This window comes from Heteronotia binoei, chromosome 12, assembly GCF_032191835.1.
Source record: "Heteronotia binoei isolate CCM8104 ecotype False Entrance Well chromosome 12, APGP_CSIRO_Hbin_v1, whole genome shotgun sequence".
Lineage (NCBI taxonomy): Eukaryota > Metazoa > Chordata > Lepidosauria > Squamata > Gekkonidae > Heteronotia > Heteronotia binoei.
Genome location: NC_083234.1, coordinates 4,829,318 through 4,844,569, shown reverse-complemented (window position 1 = coordinate 4,844,569; position 15,252 = coordinate 4,829,318). Strand labels below are relative to the sequence as shown.

Here is a 15,252-nt window from a genome sequence, read left to right as displayed (position 1 = left end):
GTGGAGTGCCTCAAGGATCTGTCCTGGGACCTGTTTAATTCAACATCTTTATAAATGATTTGGATGAAGGAATAGAGGGAATGCTTATTAAATTGGCCGATTATACTAAATTGGGAGGGGTTGCAAATACAGTGGAAGACAGACAGGATGACCTTGACAGGCTGGAAAACTGGGCTAAAATCAATACAATTTTATTGTAAACGTTCTGCATTTCGGTAGGAAAAATCCCATGCATAGTTATAGGATGGGGAGACTTGTCTTAGCAGTAGTATGTGTGAAAAGGATCTAGGGGTCTTAGTGGATCATACACTGAACATGAGTCAACAGTGTGATGCAGTGGCTAAAAAGGCAAATGCAATTTAGGGCTGTATCAACAGAAGTATAGTGTCCAGATCACGTGATGTGATGGTATCACTTTACACTGCTCTGGTAAGACCTCAGCTAGAGTATTGTTTTCAGTTTTGGGCACCACAATTTAAGAAGGATATAGACAAGCTGGAACGGGTCCAGAGTAGGGTGACAAAGATGGTGAGGGGTCTGGAGACCAATTCCTATGAGGAAAAGGTTGAAGAAGCTAGGTATGTTTAGCCTGAAGAGGAGGTGACTGAGAGGTGATATGATCACCTTCTTCTACTTGATGGGCTGTCATATAGAAAATGGCGTGGAATTGTTTTCTGTGGCCCCGGAAGGTAGGACCAGAACCAATGGGTTGAAATTAAATTGAAAGTTTCCTGCTCAACATTAGGAAGAACTTCCTGACCATTAGAGTGATTCCTCAGTGGAACAGGCTTCCTCGGGAGGTGGTGGGCTCTCCTTCCTTGGAGGTTTTTAAACAGAGGCTAAATGGCCATCTGACAGCAATGAAGATCCTGTGAATTTGGGGTAGGTATTTGTGGGTTTCCTGCATTGTGCAGGAGGTTGGACTAGATGACCCTGGAAGTCCCTTCCAACTCTATGATTCTATGAATCTTAATATGTACATAACATGTAGAATCTTGATAAGTATATAGCACCCTAAAGACATTGAAAAGATGGAGAAGAATTACAAAAGATATTGCTGGAAATGTTAAAAAAATAGAAAGCATTTTCTTTCAAGATATTGGGGAAATATGCATGAAGAAATCCAAAATATTTTGGAATCCAAATCTAAAATATGTTGTAAACTATTGTTTGAGGGAACAATGTCCATCTGTGGGTGTCCCTAGGATAGGAACGCCTGGTTCAGTCTTTCTGGAACATGGAGGTTCTGGTGGGGAGAAGCACCTGAAGCTGCCCTGAAAATTTGATGCCTCTCCCTCAAACCCCCTTCCCCCTCAGCGCCACTAGATTATGCCCTACTTTGCAATTGACCTCAATGGCCCATAGGGTATAATGGACCCTCTTGTCCAATTTTTTTGAAACTTGAGAGTTCTGTGGTGCCTCTCCCTCAAATCTGGTGCCTCTTCTTCAAACCCCCTGCCCCCTAGCTGCCATTGATTTTACCATATTTTGCCATTTACTTCAATAGTTCATAGGGTATAATGGATCTGTATATTCGGGAAGAGCTGAATATCTCCCAAATCAGATTCGGCTACTGAATCTGATATTCGGGGATATTTGCTCAAATCCTCCCAGTGGGCAATTCCTTGTAAAGACCAGGTGGTGGTGGCAAGCCACCTAAGAGTAAAAGAAAAGCCTCTCCAGGTGCTGAGAAAAACACCAGAGAGGCACGACGGAATAAGCCCTGAGGGCCAGAGTAGGCATGTTCTGCCGCAGGGCATAATGGAGATCAATTGTAATCCTGGGAGATCACCAGCCCCCACCTGGAGGCTGCGCAACCCACAAAGAGAATCACGGCAATAGTAGACAGAGAAATTCAAAGCACAAGGCTTTCCGTGAAAACCAGCCTCCGTACAAACACAAAACTCAAGAAACCATACAAGAAACCATGAGCATATATTAATTCATGAAAGACCATACAATTATGCCCTTCAATGTGATAATGGAATGGCGTCTTTTGCCCAGGGCATGAAAATATTGTAAAAAGGTATGTTTTAATCTTTTATATTAAAATTTGTGGCTCATTTGTATACTGGTTAATACTTGATATGATCTTGTCATGTATTCAGGGTTTTTGCAGCTTGAAGAAGCTTGTGCGAAACAAGGGTTCCAGTATGACCTTGTTCTTTTCAATCTTTTGGATTGCTGGCTGCATATATTAAGAGACATCGATCATCTGTACAACTATTTCAACAGGATTCCTTGGAATGAACTGAGCAATTTGCTATAAAGACTGGATTGATTCTTGGTGAACACATTCCCTATTTTGTTAAGGTCTAATTGTATGGTCTTTCATGAATTAATATATGCTCATGGTTTCTTGTATTGTTTATTGAGTTTTGTGTTTGTACGGAGGCTGGTTTTCACGGAAAGGCTTGTGCTTTGGATTTCTCTGCCCACCTGGAGGCTGGCAACCTTACATCTGAGAAAGGCACCCCTCGGAAAGTTGAGCTGTGTATCATGCAGGGTTATGTTTACAAAGAGGGGTCATTGAGTGCCCTGGCAATACAGATGGGTTATTCAACCCTTCCTGGAAGCGGGATAGTGAAACATGACACCAGAAAGGGGTTGATACAAGGTGGGCAAATCAGAAGAGCAGGATCCTGGGGAAAGCCTTTGGTTGGACAATGAGAACCAAGAGGGCTGGCAATATAACCCAGAGAGCCCAACCCCAGAGAGCCTCTGGGAAGCATTCTGCAGGCGTCCATCATGGAGTCATCTTTCAGTGACAAACAGTATTACGCTCAGCATTTTGACCCAAAAGCCTATTTGGAAGCGTATTACACCTTCAGCTCTGAAAAACAGGCAGAAAAGGCCTTAGCAATCTTCGGTCTGAGAAATCTGCACAAGGCCTTCGTTTTGGGTAAGCAGAGAGGGCTGTTGGGTGTGTTCTGCGGTGCTTGTAGAATGGACCTCCCCGGGATTAGATTTGCTGGAATGGATCGACTGCTCCATTTCCTTCTGTGTGGAGCCGCTGACTTCTCAGCTGATCTCCTCAGTTGCCATAGGACCTGCAGGAATAAATAGCTTGAAGTGCTGCTACTTTGGGCAGACCAAGCTACTTTGAAAGGTACTGCGACCTGTTTGCTTTTTCCTGGCATTTGGCCACCAGTTGTCAGGGCCATCCTGAATATATTTAAATCTAGGATATTGCTTAAGGTGCCAGTGCTTGGGGGGAGGGGATCCCCTGGAATTACAGCTCATCATTTTCAAGACCCAACTCTCCGCTACCAGCCAACTAGTTGGTGTTTGTGGGGGGGGGGGGCAAGGGGGAAGGTGGCTTACTGCCCCAAAGAGGTAAGAATGTAGAAATTAAATGTGACATGCCTACATGATCCAAAATTGAAGTAGGCATGTTGGGGGTGCAATGCTCTGGTTTTGGGGCAAAGCTCTACGGTAGAAGCTAGTTCTTACATAATGCTCATTTCTCTCTCTATTGAATAAAGGTATTGTTATTTTTGTTGTTGTTTATATTTGATGAATCACCCTATCCCGGCTAGCGCCAGGCTCAGGGCAATGTACAACATTAAGAAATACATTATCTATCTATCTATCTATCTATCTATCTATCTATCTATCTATCTATCTATCTATCTATCTATCTATCTTCTATCATCAATCAATCTATCTAAATCTAATCTAATCTATCTTCTATCTTCCTATCTCAAATCAGTTATGTTAAAAATTTACAAACCCTGATGGTGTCTTTAAAGTGCTCTTATTCATTACATCACATCAGGGGTGGGGGGATTCCTCGAAGATGGGGTGGAGATGAAAAGGTGCCAGCACGGCAACCGTCACTGTCCTCATGCAAAGGCTTGGTGGAACATCTCTGCCTTACAAGCCCTGCGAAACGGCAAAAGATCCCGCAGGGCCCTGATGTCTTCTGGCAGAGCGTTCCACCAAGTCAGGGCCAGGACTGAAAAAGCCCTGGCCCTTGTTGAGGACAGGCGGACCTCTTTCCGGCCGGGGATCACCAGCAGATTTCGACCAGCGGAGCGTAATGCCCTTCCAGGGACATAGTGGAGGAGGCTGTCCCATAGATACATCGGTCCCAGACCGCTCAAGCCCTTAAAGGTCATAACCAAGAGGGATTGCATTGAGTAGCAGAAAAGAGCACTCAAGCTCTTTGTTAGGCTGTGATCAAAGCAGGATGATAGCTTATCACCCCACACCTTTTGGGAAGGGACAAACTGGGACAGAATGGGAAAATTGCTAGAATGTATTATCTTCCCCAGGGTATAGGAAGATCTGGATGATTCCAGGGGGAACAGACTGTCCCTGGGGTAGATTACAAATTCTCTGGCCACACAGAAGAAGTCCTCTTAGCCTCTCTTCTGCAGTTTCTGTCCAGGGAGTCACATGCCCTGGGGGATTAAAGTTTTACCAAGAGACTCCATGTTGTCCACATGGCCTTGGACGAGAAGTCCCAATGGAAAAAAAAAACAAAAACTAAGGCATGATGAACTTTAAACTACTAAAACCTTCAGAAAACTAACTTGTCCTAAGTAAACATTGTTTAGGATACGTTCCATGGGTAGAAAAAGAGGATGGCGTGTTTTCACCTTTTCTTTGCACTCTTGCTCAGCTTCACACTCTTGAATAAAACATGTGTACTATTTTTATTCATTTCTTATGCTTTATATTTTGAAACCTCTGAGCCTGATCTTTAGAAACATGCCAACCACACACTGATCCCCACTGTGTCCTCTTGGGCACTACTCACCAGTGAGGTGAGTGGTGTGTTTGTGAGGGCAGGGTAGGGGGGTAGACCAAGACAGGGGGTTCTGATGACAGATCACCAATGTAGTTTTGACTTTTGCTGGTTCTCATTGTAAAATCCTGCTCCCAAATGGACTAACACTGAACAGCCACTCAGTTTGAGACACCCCCTCCCATAATTCAGAGAGAAATGCCAGCTAAGGGCCAAGCTTGACTGCAAACCACATCAGCCAGCCTGGAAGCTCTTCCTTGGGTCACCAGAGAAGTGTCAATCAGTTGTTGTCATTGAAGAATCAGAGATGAAGAAGCAAAAATAAGCTCTGTCAGTTCAGCTTGTTTCACCTAAATGTGTGATGCCATGCAGGTGGCCTTAAGGGAAACACCCTGATTGATATCGGAAGTGGACCCACCATCTACCAGTTCCTCTCAGCCTGTGAGTCCTTCCGAGAGATTATTGCCACAGATTATACAGACCAGAACCGGGAGGAGATGCTGCGGTGGCTGAGGAAGGAGCCGGGAGCTTTCGACTGGAGCCCAGTGGTGAAATACGTCTGCGAGCTGGAAGGGGACAGGTAATGAGTGCCAAACTCCTGCGTGCACCACTTGGTTTGATCATGCCCAGGTCATGCTTTTCTGCCTCTGTTCATTAATGCCAGATACTCACATATCCAATACCCATGGGTGCCTCCCCCAGTACTAACCAAAGAAACCACATAATACGACCACTGAAAGTCACAGTATAGGTTTATGGCAACCCATGTTTTGTATGTGAAAAGTTTACAAATGTCAAAATAAGCAACCAAAACCCAAAGATTTAACAGTCATTCATTGCACATACACAGAAACAGAGGGGAAAAAATTAGTTCAGATAGCATTTTGAGTTGCCACAGCAACTAACCCAAAATGGCACCCAACAATCGATGCCACAAAAAGGTTTATTTATTTATTTAGAATATTTCTGTCCTGCTGCCCCACAAAAAAGTAGAAAAGAACAAGAATCCAATAGTACCTTAAAGGCTAATAAAATCTGTGGCAGGGGAGAAGCTTTAACAGTGGCGGTTGGTGGTGCAGGCCTTGTCCCATTGCTCTTAAGAACATAAGAGAAGCCATGTTGGAACAGGCCAATGGCCCATCCAGTCCAACATTCTGTGTCACACAGTGGCCAAATAAACCAAGTGCCATCATTGGGGCCAGGACACTAGAAGCCCTCCCACAGTTCTTCTCCCTCAAGCATCAGTGCCCCAGACATAAGAACATAAGCGAAGCCCTGTTGGACCAGGCCAATGGCCCATCCAGTCCAACACTCTGTGTCACATAAGAACATAAGAGAAGCCATGTTGGATCAGGCCAATGGCCCATCCAGTCCAACACTCTGTGTCACACAGTGGCCAAAAACCCCCCACCAGTGGGGCCAGGACACTAGAAGCCCTCCCACTGTGCCCGCCCCCCCAAGCACCCAGAATACAGAGCATCACTGCCCCAGACAGAGAGTTCCATCAATACGCTGTGGCTAATAGCCACTCTTGCTTTCCTCCCCAGAGAAAAGTGGGCCCAAAAGCTGGAGAAGGTCCGAAGCAGCATCAAGCGGGTCCTGAAGTGTGACGTGACCCAGCCAAACCCCTTGGCCCCACTCTCCGTGCCTCCGGCTGACTGCATCCTCTCCGCCTATTGCCTGGAACTGGCTAGCAAAGACCTCCCAGCCTTCCACGCTGCCTTGAAGAACATCGGCTCCCTCTTAAAGCCAGGAGGACATCTTGTCTTAGTCACTGCACTGGAACTCACATTCTATGTTCTGGGCCAGTCCCGGTTTGGTTGCCTCTACTTGCAGCAAGAGACTTTAAAGGAAGCTGTGAAAGAGGCTGGTTTTGATATTGAGTGGCTGGACGTCACCAAGATCAGCTTTCCAGCACCTTTGATCGATGCTACTGGGGCAGCTTTCTTGGTTGCCCGGAAATGCTGAAACAAAACAAGCAGGGGGTTGAATATTATAATTTTAATTTTTTTAAAAAAATTGATTTTTTTTTTAAAATTGAAGGCTTTCACAGCCAGAGTTCATTAGTTGTTGTAGATTTTCCAGGCCGCACCCCACAAACCTACAGTGTGGTTCAGGTATGTAGATGATACCTTTATCATTTGGAGCCATGGTGAGGTAGAATTGATAGAGTTTTTAGACCACCTCCACAATATCCACCTGAACATGCAATTCACCATGGAAAAAAGAAATTGAGGGTAAACGCCCATTTCTAGATGCCATGGTCATCTGCAAAGCTAACCTTCAGTTAGGTCACAAGGTCTACAGAAAACCCACTCACACGGATCGTTATTTACACAAAAACTCCTATCACCACCCTCGACAAAAAATGAGGCATAATCAAAACATTAGTAGACAGTGAAAGACAGATTTGTGAACCACACTTTCTCAGAGATTACCAAGACCACGGCCATACAGCCCGGAATATTGACAATTAATATTTTGATTAAAAAAAACCTCACCAGGTAAGGGGGTAATGATATTTGAATTATATATTACAAAGATGATCATAAATCTCAATAAACATATAACATCAAAATTTGTAATATGTATATAACATTAACAGCCCAATCCTGAGAACCGCCGTGTAGAAGAAGAAGACAACATTGGATTTATATCCCGCCCTCCACTCAAGAGTCTCAGAGTGGCTCACAATCTCCTTTATCTCCCCCCCCCACAACAGACACCCTGTGAGGTGGGTGGGGCTGAGAGGACTCTCACAACAGCTGCCCTTTCAAGGTCAACCTCTGCCAGAGCTATGGCTGACCCAAGGCCATGCCAGCAGTTGCAAGTGGAGGAGTGGGGAATCAAACCCAGTTCTCCCAGATAAGAGTCTGCACACTGAACCACTACACTAAACTGGCTCTCTAGTTTGTAGCTGCGCTCGAGTGTGAAACTAGTACAGGCGGCCACAGGTGGCTCCCAAAGGGGAGACATTATGCCAGGCAGGGAGGGGGAGTGGTGCTGGACGAGAGAGAAGCCGTTGCCATGGTGATTCCACCTATTCCCATGCCATTGGCCTGCTGCCAAGGTGATTCCTGAGACTGGTTTACGTGGGACCCTTTGGGTTTTCTCCAGCCACTCCCCTCCGTGTTCTCTATTTGGTTTACACAATCCCCAGGTGGGGGCAGGGGATCCCCTGGTTTGGAGGCCCTTCCCCCCCTTCAGGGTCATCAGAAAGCAAGAGGGGGAAGGGAAATGTCTGCTGGGCACTCCATTATTCCCTATGGAGACCGATTCCCATAGGGTATAATGGAGAATTGATCCACGGGTATCTGGGGCTCTGGGCGGGCTGTTTTTTGAGATAGAGGCACCAAATTTGCAGCATAGCATTCAGTGACCCTCCCCAAAATACCCTCCAAGCTGCAAAAAGATTGAACCAGGTGGCCCAATTCTATGAGCTCCCCAAAAAGGTGCCCGTATCCATCATTATTTCCAATGGAGGCAAGGCATTTAAAAGGTGTGCAGTCCCTTTAAATGTGATGGCCAGAACTCCCTTTGGAGTTCAATTGTGCTTGTCCCAACCTTGTTCCTGGCTCCACCCCTAGTCTCCTGGTTCCAACCCCCAAAGTCCCCAGATATTTTTTGAATTGGACTTGGCAACCCTACCTGGTAAATAACTGGTAGCCAGTGCAGTTCACTCAGCCCCGGCTGTATGTGCTCCCACTTTGGTAGGCAACCCTACCAAAGTGGGAGCACATACAGCCAGGGCTGTGTGAACTGCACTGGCTACCAGTTATTTACCAGATTCATTACAAAGTGCTGGTCATTACCTTTAAAGCCCTATATGGCCGAGGACCTGCCTACCTTAGGGACTGTCTCTCCCCACATGAACCCCAGAGAGCACTGAGGTCAGCAGGGAAGAACCTGCTGACTATCCCCGGGCCAAAAGAGGTAAAACTTCAAAGTACCCGTACCCGGGCTTTCTCTGTTATGGCTCCACAATTATGGAATCAACTTCCAGAAGAAATGCGGGCCCTGCGGGACTTTGAACAGTTCCGCAGGGCCTGCAAGACCATCCTGTTCCGAATGGCCTTCACTGACTGGAACTGCTAAGTAAGTTCGCCATCTAGGTAATAGCACAAAATATTAATTTTACTGTTTTTAGAATTTTAATAGCTTTTAATTAATTGTAGTTTAAAATGTTGTACTGTACAATGTAAATTGAATTTTGTTGTTAGCCGCCCTGAGCCTGCTTCGGCGGGGAGGGCGGGATATAAATAAAAGGTGATTGATTGATTGATTGATACCTTTATAACTTTGGATGCTGGGAGTGGCTCTCTATACCACATAGACCTCCACCATCTCTGACATGCTATTTTGAATGGGGAGTCAGGGGGAGGAAGGGAGTTGATGTGTGGCTATTCCACCAGCGCCATGCAAGGCAGTGATGGGCTCTATAGTGACGAGATGTTGGGGAGCGGGAGACACAGAAGCAAAGCCTCAGAACTTGGAAGGGAAGCTGGGAATCCTGACCCTCCCAGTGGGTCATCCCTACAGTGGTTAAGTGATGGTGGCAAGCTGAAAGTGAAAGAAAAGTCTCTCTAGGTGTTGAGAAAAACACCAGAATGTTAAGGCAGAATAGGTCCTGCAGTCCAGAGTATGCACATTCTGCCACAGGTATAGTGCCATGCAGTCCACCTTCCAAAGCAGCCATTTTCTCTGCCATAAGTGGAAGAAATGTTTGGTTTTTTTAGTAACAAAATTTTTATTTTGCAATATATTGAAAAATATTCTACTAACAGAATCTAAATATAATACATCAATACATTACACATTTTCCCACCCATCCCCCCTCCAAATTGTGACCTCCACTGGTAATACAGAACAAATTAAAAACCTTTTAAAAGTAAAAATTCCCATCTATAGAATCTTAACTAAAAGTTATCATTTACTAAACTTTATCATAACTCCAATATAACTACTATTCTTATTCCTTTACTTAATACTTTCTACTTAATCATCCATATTACACATTTAATCAGCTAGCCATAATCTATTCTCCTTTGCACTTTAAAAATTCAATTATTACTTGTTAAACATTGAACAAAGATTTCGTAGTCATGAAATCATCACTAACAATTATTCAAATCTTAATCTTATCTTAACTCACATGGACTTACTATATGAACTCAGCTACTAATATTTCGTTCCTAAAACAATACTCAGTAATCACAATCTTTTTTCTCTTTTTAAAATTCAGTTAATTTTATCAAAAACCACTAGATGGCTTTTCACCTTCCATTGTATCTCCACATAGTTTTGGAATTTATTCCAATCTTCTTTAAATTTCTACAGGTTACGGTCTTTTAAGATTTTAGTAAGTTTGTCCATTTCACTCCAATTAAGAACCTTTAAGATCCAGTCCCATTTTTCTGGTATTTTATCTTGCTTCCACATTTGCGCATACAATGTCCTTGCAACTGAAAGCAAATACCACAGCAATGTCCTGTCTTGCTTCGGAAAGCTTTCCATTTGTAATCCCACCAGAAAGACATCTGGTGTTCTCTTAATATTATATCCCAAGATTTTTGAAATCTCTTGTTGAATCATTAGTCAAAATTGTTTCACCTTTTCACAATACCACCACATATGGTAGAAAGAACCTTCATGTTTTTTACATTTCCAACACCTTTCTGAAGCTTGATTGTTCATTTTTGCTAGTGTTTTAGGTGTCATATACCACCTATACAGCATTTTAAAACAATTCTCTTTTATAACACGTAATTTTCATAGAGTTCTTCCATAGGTGTTCCCACGTCTCCTTTTCTATTTATTTATTAAACTTTATTGCCCATTTAATCATTTGAGGTTTCACAACCTCCTCTTCTGTAGACCATTTCAATAGCAACTTATAAGGCCTTGAAATCAATTTTTCATTTTCACACAACAGCATTTTTTCCATTTCCGTTTTTTCAAATCTTATACCTGTACTTCTAATATCTTTTTCCACCAAACTTTTAATCTGAAGCAATTGAAACCAATCAAATTTTCCTTGCAATTCTTCAGCAGATTTCATTTCAACTTTACCTCCCTGAAATTTTAGCAGTTGTTCGTATGATACGTATTTATCTTCTCGTGGACTTTGAGACAATTTAATAACTTCAGTCAGCACTATCCAAAGTGGTTTTCTCTCATCACCATATTTATTATATTTTTCCATGTATTCAACAAGTTCCTCCTTACATAATGGTGTGAGAAAAAAACATCCATCTTCTCTTTCCCGTAATACATATATGCATGCCAATCAAAAATATTTCCTTGCCCTTCTAAAGCCAATAATTTTTTATTGATCAAAGTCATCCAGTCCTTAATCCATACCAAACATACTGCATCATGATATAACATTAAATCAGGCAATTGGAAGCCACCTCTTTCTTTTGCATCCATCAGGATTTTCATCTTAATTCTTGGTTTCTTGCTTGCCCATATAAATTCTGAGATCTTTTTTTGCAAACAGTTAAATTGTTTCTTATCTCTCACAAATGGAATGGTTTGAAAAAGAAACATAATTCTTGGTAAAACATTCATTTTAATAGCAGATATCCTCCCCAACATAGATAAATTCAATTTGTTCCATTTTAGCATGTCTTCTTCAACCTTATGTCAAAGTTTTTCATAATTATTCTTATATAAATCAATATTTCTCATCGTAATTTCTACACCTAAGTATTTTACTTTTGAAACAACTTCACAACCTGTAACATTTCTAGCTCTTTCTGTTTGCCTGATGACAAGTTCTTAGTAAGGATTTTCGATTTTTCTTTTGCTAACTCACCATACTCATTTACTTTCTTTAACAACAAGGGTGTCACTTGCAATGGATTTTCAGTGATAAACATCACATCATCCGCAAAGGCCCTGTATTTATATGAAAAACCTTTCAACTTCAAACCCTCAATCTCATTATCATCATCAATTTGAGACAGCAAGACCTCTAGGGTCATTATAAACAACAACGGAGATAGAGGGCAGCCTTGTCTCGTGCCATCTGCTCAGTAAAGTCAGCATTCACACAAAGTTCAGCTTGTTGTTCTGTGCATATTGCCTTGATCATCCTTATAAAATCATCTCCTAATTTCATTGTTTCCATCACAGCAAATATAAAGTTCCAGTTAAGATTGTCAAAAGCTTTTTCTGCATCAGCAAAAAATAAAGCCACCTCTTTTTCTGGATGCTTATAATATTCTACAATATCTATTACAGTTCTGATATTGTCTCTTATTTGCCTTCTGGGGAGAAAACCTGCTTGTTCCTCTTGAATAGAAATGTTCAAAAGCTGTTTGAGTCATTCCGCTAAATTCTGGCAAAAATCGTATAGTCGTTATTCAATAGTGAGATCGGTCTGTAGTTTTTTACATTTGTGGAATCTCTATAATCTTTCGGAATCAAAGTAATAACGGCTTCTTTCCATGTTTTTGGCACCTTAAGAACATAAGAACATAAGAGAAGCCATGTTGGATCAGGCCAACGGCCCATCAAGTCCAACACTCTGTGTCACACAGTGGCAAAAAAATTTATATACACACACACACTGTGACTAATAGCCACTGATGGACCTGTGCTCCATATATTTATCTAAACCCTTCTTGAAGGTGGCTATACTTGTGGCCACCACCACCTCCTGTGGCAGTGAATTCCACATGTTAATCACCCTTTGGGTGAAGAAGTACTTCCTTTTATCCGTTTTACCCTGTCTGCTCAGCAATTTCATCGAATGCCCACGAGTTCTTGTATTGTGAGAAAGGGAGAAAAGTACTTCTTTCTCTACTTTCTCCATCCCATGCATTATCTTGTAAACCTCTATCATGTCACCCCGCAGTCGACGTTTCTCCAAGCTAAAGAGTCCCAAGCGTTTCAACCTTTCTTCATAGCGAAAGTGCTCCAGCCCTTTAATCATTCTAGTTGCCCTTCTCTGGACTTTCTCCAATGCTATAATATCCTTTTTGAGGTGCGGCGACCAGAACTGCACACAGTACTCCAAATGAGACCGCACCATCGATTTATACAGGGGCATTATGATACTGGCTGATTTGTTTTCAATTCCCTTCCTAATAATTCCCAGCATGGCGTTGGCCTTTTTTATTGCAAACGCACACTGTCTTGACATTTTCAGTGAGTTATCTACCATGACCCCAAGATCTCTCTCTTGGTCAGTCTCTGCCAGTTCACACCCCATCAACTTGTATTTGTAGCTGGGATTCTTGGCCCCAATGTGCATTACTTTGCACTTGGCCACATTGAACCGCATCTGCCACGTTGACGTCCACTCACCCAGCCTCAACAGATCCCTTTGGAGTTCCTCACAATCCTCTCTGGTTCTCACCACCCTGAACAATTTAGTGTCATCCGCAAACTTGGCCACTTCACTGCTCACTCCCAACTCTAAATCATTTATGAACAAGTTAAAGAGCATGGGACCCAGTACCGAGCCCTGCGGCACCCCACTGCTTACCATCCTCCATTGCGAAGACTGCCCATTTATACTCACTCTCTGCTTCCTATTACTCAGCCAGTTTTTGATCCACAAGAGGACCTGTCCTTTTACTCCATGACTCTCGAGCTTTGTAAGGAGCCTTTGATGAGGAACTTTATCAAAAGCTTTCTGGAAGTTAAGTTAAACAACATTTATTGGGTCCCCTTTGTCCACATGTTTGTTCACCCCCTCAAAGAACTGTAACAGGTTAGTGAGGCAAGATCTTCCCTTGCAGAACCCATGCTGAGTCTTCCTCAGTAACCTGTGTTCATCAATGTGCCTACTCATTCTGTCCTTGATAATGGTTTCTACCAACTTTCCCGGTATTGAAGTCAGACTGACTGGCCTGTAATTTCCCGGGTCTCCTCTGGAACTTTTTTAAAGATTGGGGTGACATTTGCTACCTTCCAGTCCTCAGGAACAGAGGCAGATTTCAATGAAAGATTACAGATTTTTGTTAGAAGACCCACAAGTTCAACTTTGAGTTCTTTCAGCTCTCTCGGATGTATGCCATCCGGACCCGGTGACTTATTAGTTTTTAATTCGCCTATCAGTTGTAGGACCTCCTCTTTTGTCACCTCAATCTGACTCAGGTCTTTCAATACCCCTTCCAAAATTAGTGGTTCTGGGGCGGGCAAAAAGTTCTCATCTTCCACAGTGAAGACGGAGGCAAAAAATTCATTTAGCTTCTCAGCCATTTCCCTATCCTCCTTCAGTAATCCTTTTACCCCATGGTCATCCAAGGGCCCCACTGCCTCCCTGGCTGGTTTCCTACTTCTAATATATTTGAAGAAAGTTTTATTGTTGGTCTTTATGTTTTTTGCAATATGCTCCTCATAGTCCCTTTTTGCCTGCCTGATCACAGTCTTGCATTTGATTTGCCACAGCCTGTGTTCCCTTTTACTAATCTCACTTGGACTGGTTTTCCACCGCTTAAAGGAGTCCTTCTTACCTCTTACAGCTTCCATTACTTTGTTTGTTAACCACACAGGCCTTTTCTTATGCCTGTTTGTGCCTTTCCTAACTTGTGGTATGTATTTTATCTGAGCTTCTAGGATTATGGTTTTAAATAGCATCCAAGCTTCCCCACGCGTTTTGACCGTATGTACCTTTCCTTTCAGTTTCCTCCTCACATGCCTCCTCATCTCAGTGTATTTATCCCTTTTAAAGTTAAACGTGGTTGTGGCGGTCTTTTTGGACAACTCCCTATTTATACAAACGGTGAAATCAATAACATTATGGTCACTGCTCCCAAGTGGCGCAATCACTTTTACATCTCTCACCAAGTCTTGGGCATTACTTAGAATCAAATCCAGGATCGCCCCACCCCTGGTAGGTTCTGAGACCATCTGCTCCATAGCACAGTCATTGAGAGCATCAAGAAACTCAATCTCTTTCTCTCGACCAGAACACATATTGACCCAATCAATCTGCGGGTAGTTAAAATCACCTATTACGACACAGTTTTTACGTTCAGCTGCTATCTTTAAGCCTTCCATCATATTATAATCGTCCTCTCTCTTTTGATTTGGTGGTCGATAACAAACTCCCATAGTTAAATTTCCTTTTGGGCCCTCTATTTCAACCCAAAGCATTTCTAAAAGTGAATCTAATTCTCTGACCTCAGTCTTACTGGACCGTATATCCTCTCTGACATACAGAGCCACCCCACCTCCAACCCTTCCCTCCCTATCCTTCCGATATAGCTTATATCCAGGAATCACCGTGTCCCACTGATTCTCCTCATTCCACCAAGTTTCTGAAATTCCCACCATGTCTATGTTTTCTCCCAATACTAAACATTCCAATTCACCAATTTTACTTCGAACACTTCTAGCATTTGCATACAAACATCTATAATTTCCCAGGCGAGCTAGGCCCGCCACCTTCCTCCTGCCGCCTCGAGATTCTGGCAGACAGTCCATATTGTTTGTCACCTTCACAGTGGACAACTCTGGTCCGTTACCCGGTAGAAAAATAGCAG

At 43.0% G+C, this 15,252-nt stretch overlaps 1 pseudogene; it reads left to right on the top strand.

The window, feature by feature from the left end:
- Positions 1–2,645: 2,645 nt before the first annotated feature.
- On the top strand, positions 2,646–7,331 carry LOC132579948 (nicotinamide N-methyltransferase-like; annotated as a pseudogene).
- Positions 7,332–15,252: the final 7,921 nt, after the last annotated feature.